Genomic DNA, 5,636 nt, shown 5'->3' with positions numbered 1-5,636 from the left:
ACGCACGTGCTCCAATCAGAGCTGTCATGATTATCCAATTACAATAACACTTCAAATGATGAGGTTTCTTTTGCATACACTATAATCACACACACTTGTTTTCATTGGTACTGGGTTTTTTAAAATATCGTATCTGATTTTGTAATTTTTTCTTTATTGTGGCATGGTCTAGTACAGTAGTTCTCAACCTATGGGTCCCCACAACTCTCAAAATTTCATTATAAATGGCAGTTCCTATTTGGTTCTGTCATAAAAATCACCAATAATGAAATAATAATTAAATTTTGAAAGTTTTGTTAGAGTTCTGACATTTTCACCTCCAGAACTTTAGTTTTGTAAGTACTTTAGAACCATTTAGAACCATGGATTGCCCAGGCCTAACAGATGTTTTGGCCTTCAACTCTCAGACATCCTAACAGCTGGTAAAGTGACTGGGATTTCTAGGAGTTGTAGACCAAAACATCTGGGGACCCACTGACCTAGTATGGGAGGAGGTCCATGGGAGGGGGTATGACAAGGTGAGTTACTGTACTGGGAAGCACCAACTTTCCTGATGCCATTGGGCATATCAAAAAAGTTATTATACTTACTGATAATATTTTATTTAATAATATGGTAGAATTATTATTTAATATATGAAATAATACTAATGACATCCTGAAAAAGGACACATCATCTTCTATTTTGGTAAATATTTTGGTTTTATCCATGTTGAAGCTGTACACATAGGCTATTTAATAATAATAATAATAATAATAATAATAATAATAAACAATAACAATTTATTACCCCCACTTTCCTTATAACTTGAGTTAGAGCACAACACATTTAAAACACATCATCATAAAATACATTCAATAAAACACATATATTAAAACACATTTCTGTAAAATACAGATATTAAAATACATGGAACAAAGATTAAAATATAATAATCATAGAATGTAAATTTAAAATTCATGGTTTAAAACTGACTGGGTAGACCTGCTAGAAGAAATAGGCCTTTAGTTGTATCTTGCATTCTGACAGCTGATTCAGCTGTCAGATCTCTTCTGTCAGGTCATACCACTGTCTCAGGGCAGCTGAGATCCTCTGAGTAACCACTGCCAGTTGTGTTCTGGCTGGCTGGAGTATATCTGTGGTTATGTCTGACTACAGGGATGTTTCAAGAAAAAACATTTCTGCTGAAACACTGCAATTTTTTTATAGTCAGTTATTTTGGTGTCACCGGGCACAGTGTGCAGCCCCCTTCACACCCTCCACACCTCTAGTGATGTCACTGCTGGGCAGTGCTTGAAAAACTTAGTTTTTTGGGATTACAATTCCTAGAATCCACCAGCCATCACAGTCATTGCGGGAGCAGCTCCCCCCTGTTTCAAGTGATGTGAGACAAAGGAAAGAGAGTATGAACATTAAATACACCTACTGTGTATTCAGGATTCATGAACTATAATGCACAACAAAACATTAACCTGCTTGGGAATCATAAAGCAGTTCCAGAAGGTTTAATAAAATGCACTTGTGTTCCTGTGTGATCATCTCCTCCTAGAGAAAAGCTAGGATGGGTCTACTAAGACCTTACAGGATGATGAGATAATACACCATCTGGCCCTATCTCACCTGTTAGATGATGTGTATTGGTCACTACTGCTCCTTTGGCATAACAACAATCTAGTTGCTTGTTTCGCCTGGCTGTTTGTTATGCTCTGATGAAGCAATTAAGCACATAGCCTCTCTCCTCTTCTTACTTTTTAATGTTTGCTTTTAATTGATGATCTTGTCCAGCTACTATTTGATCAACCAGTTGTAGATCATTCCACTGCTGCTTGCAGCAAGGGCTGTGATGATAGGATGACTAGGCCAAACCAGAACAAATGCCTTTCATAATGAATAAAGAGATCCTTTTCATCACAGTGGTTACCAACTGGTTAATAAATGTGCTTGTCCATTTGCTCCATATTGTCATACAGATCTAATGATCCAGTGGGCCTCTTTCAGAAGGTTCTTGCTCTGTTGAGACCTCTGCTTCTATCTCTGGTTTTTGTCAGTGCACTGGCTGTCTAGATTTAAACCAGCTTCACGCAGGATCTTCTGGATCATGGGCAATATGAGGTTTCCTCTTAGGCTGTCAGAGATATCTCCCCTTCCTTCATATGGCTTGGAGGAGTACTTTGGAGCATCAGCACCATCGTGAGCCGTGTCTCGATGTATGTAGCCAAATGAAGACGTATTAGAGTCACAGTCATGCCTGTTCTCTCTGGTTTTTTCCAATAGGTGCTGCTGTATCTGTGTCAGTGCTGCTACAATGAGCTCTTTCGCATACAGGTCCATTGATGCCCTATCCGACCCTCTGGTTTCTGTTGGAATAGACTTTCCCAAACCTCTTGCTTGGTCCTTACATTGGCCATGAGACTCCCTTTTCAAGGATGCAAATTGAAAGTCCTGGGTTCTTTGGTTTGACTGGCCACCGGTTTTATACGATGTAAATGTTAGGTTCTGAGACCTATGCCTATCATCCACTGAGAGAAGTTTAAACAAACGCTTCACCATGGCCTCCATAACTTCTGATGTCTTCTGAGTTCCCACATTGTAAAGATTCCTCTTCAATCCATAAACAAAATCAGAGTCCGTCATGAGGGCCCCCGTAATATTGTGTAGGTTTTTCATAGAGGAATCAATTAAGTCTGAGACAACTTCCTTAGCGTGCCGTATGAGCACCTCTTTTAAAACAGCACATGCAGGTGGAGGACGCCGACCTTTTTGGACTTTCATGGTCTTCAGAAATGATAGCATCATGTCTGAGGCAACCTGGTTTGCGTACAACATCATCCCTTTACTTACAGAAGTGGCATCCTCCATCTTAAATTTGTCTGAATAGGTTGTATCTGGTATCTTTTGGGCATTTTGGCTAACAGTTTCACTGGTGAAGGCATCATCAATCTTGACGGACCGTTCTTGAGGTGGCTTTCTGCTGACATCGGCACCCTCAGAGGCAGGAGATTTTGCCTCAGTGCTGTAGGGACTAATGGTGTGTCGTGTGCACTTCCCAGAACTCTCCCATTTTTCTTTGATTTCCTTCCGCGTCATTTCAAGGACTAAGGAGCAGAGCTTATTGGCATAATAGGCAATGTCTTCAGCGTTTGGTCTTTCACTACCAGATTGGCTACCAGATTGGCTTGGAGCAGTGTTGTTGTTGTTCTGGGATACTGTGTCAAACACATTGGCTTTGCAAGGCATTCCTGAAGGGGACAATGCATGTTGGAATCCCAGTGCATATTTCTGAAGGTCATTGCTGAGCCAACTGACCACACTGGTGTCTTTGGAGGAGCCTTGCTTGAAAAGGCAGACTGCTCCCTCTGCATTCACATGACCGCTTTTCTCATCGTCCTTGATGATAACAACCTCCTTATCTTCAATATCCACAACCTCACCGGTAGAATCAGATATGTTATTGGGCTGGTCAGTAGGTATGTTTAAGCCTGGAAATTTGTCTTTCAAGTTAGCTACATCAACAAAGCAAACCACTTTACATTCCTGATCTTTCTGTCCACCGGGATTGTAGAAGTTGACATTGCACATACCAGCTTGGCTGTTTAGCCAGTCGAGTTCATGAGCCATCTTTGTTGGCTAAAAGTGGAAATGTTTCAAAGAGCTGTAGTGTGTTCTCCTTTTGGCTGAGCAGCTTGGATGACCCGGCCAGACTTAGGATGTTGTCTCCTCTTAGTCTCCCATACTCTCTACCTTCCAACCAGTGGTGTTCTCACTTAGGTGGACACATAGCAGCAGTGACTTCACAAAGCATCACTGTTCCCCACCAACCAGCAAAGAGTTGCCAATACTTGAACACGAGAGTGTCTTTCTCTTCCCGCTGTACCCAAAGCTGCCTTTATTTTTCAGCTGAGCAACCTCGATGATGACCCTGCCAATCTTAAGATGTTGCTTGCCTCAGCTTTCCATGCTCTTCTGACAGCAAGGTACATTTTTCCTGGTGTGGACATGTAAGCAGCAATGACATCACAAAGCAACCGATTCACTCCCCAACCAGTCAGGTGCTAATGCTTTCACAAGAGATGGCTTGCATTTTTCTTCTTTCAACGAATCATAAATATTCCAAGTAATTAAGACAGCACTTTTGATTTGTCAGGTCAACCAGCATGGGAATAAATGAGAGCCAGTGAAGTTCTGGTCAATAAGAGAGGACTGCTAGAAGGCAGGATAGGATAGAGACTTTGGTGAGTCTGAATTTCAAGTTTGCCTGGTTGTATTAAAATTATTTTCACCAACAATAACCTTGGAAGTAAGGAATTACAAGTAGCACAATAATGTATAACATGTTACTTTTGGGGAATCTTAACACCCAGAATCCACAAATCAGCATAGTCAATAGATTTGCTGAATGGGAAATTCTGTGAAGTCTAGTCCCATCTCTCTCTCTCTCTCTCTCTCTCTCTCTCTCTCTTTAGACACACACACATATGTCTATATCTATATATGTGTGTGTGTTCCCCAAAGTCTGGTCTTTGGTAGTGTCCAAGTGAATACAGGGACTTATCCGGCATATTCTTATACAAGTCTATACAGAGTAAGCTTCAGGCTGTATCTACACTGTCCTATATCCCATGATCTGATCCCAGATTATCTGCTTGAACTGGATTATATGAGTCTACACTGCCAGATAATCTGGGATAAGCAGATAATCTGGGATCAGATCCTGGGATATAAGCAGTATAGATCCAGCCTCACTTTAGCATATTGGTAGTTTCTTTCAGATGAGTGGATTACAACTTTAACATGAAACATTAAAAGATGAGATAATATTTTTTCAGAAAAGTTGGGAGAATACTGAGAGTAGAAATGTATGTGGAATTATGTCTATGTGCTCATACTTTCAAGTCACTTGTTGATTTAGGGTGACATCATTAATTTTGAAACGTTTGCTAAGGCTTCATCTACATTAGCACTATAATGTAGCTTTGCGACAACTTAAACTGCAGCAACTATAAAATGCATGTCACCAATGTATGCTGCTGCACTCATTTAAAGATATACAGTGCTTTTAAAAAGTCACAGGAAAGTTCAAGTTCAGCCAAATAATGAACTTCAGCAGGTGCCAACATATCCCCGATTCAGGGTAAGATTGGCTCTGCAAAATATGGGACACATTGTAGACAGTGACACCCACTCCTGCTGAAGTGTATTATAGACTTCAGAATGGGGGTTACCCAAAAGCAAAAGCTCCCTAATGGCATGGCTAGGTAGCAGGAAGCTAATTGACTAACTGGAAGGGGTAACTGATTAAGTCTGCTCCTATCTGTCACTTTCTTCCTTTTTTTTCCTGCCCATATACCTTCAAAAGACCAATGCATGTCTCTCCCAAAAATGAGGGGTGAGGGATCTGCAGAGTAGTTTGTGGCCAGGTTCTGTGGTTAATATAATCACCCCCCTGGTGTCAAACCAGTTCCAGACCTTTCAATCTAACACCCACATAGCAAAACCGGGTTCTCCCAAATCTGTTACAATCTGCATTATAATGTCAGTGTAAATGTGCCCTTGGGCAAGGAATACTCATGGGTTTTGCCAGTTCCTTCCTATGAAATATAGCCTACAGAACCTGGCATTGATTGGTGGTCTTCTAT

The 5,636-nt window shown here is 40.8% G+C and overlaps 1 pseudogene; it reads right to left on the bottom strand.

Moving 5' to 3' along the window:
• Window positions 1-2,028: 2,028 nt before the first annotated feature.
• Window positions 2,029-3,618, bottom strand: LOC132761861 (A-kinase anchor protein 4 pseudogene; annotated as a pseudogene).
• Window positions 3,619-5,636: the final 2,018 nt, after the last annotated feature.

The sequence above is a fragment of the Anolis sagrei genome, chromosome 1 (genome assembly GCF_037176765.1).
Source record: "Anolis sagrei isolate rAnoSag1 chromosome 1, rAnoSag1.mat, whole genome shotgun sequence".
Classification (NCBI taxonomy): Eukaryota; Metazoa; Chordata; class Lepidosauria; order Squamata; family Dactyloidae; genus Anolis; species Anolis sagrei.
This window is presented reverse-complemented; position numbering and strand designations above follow the sequence as displayed.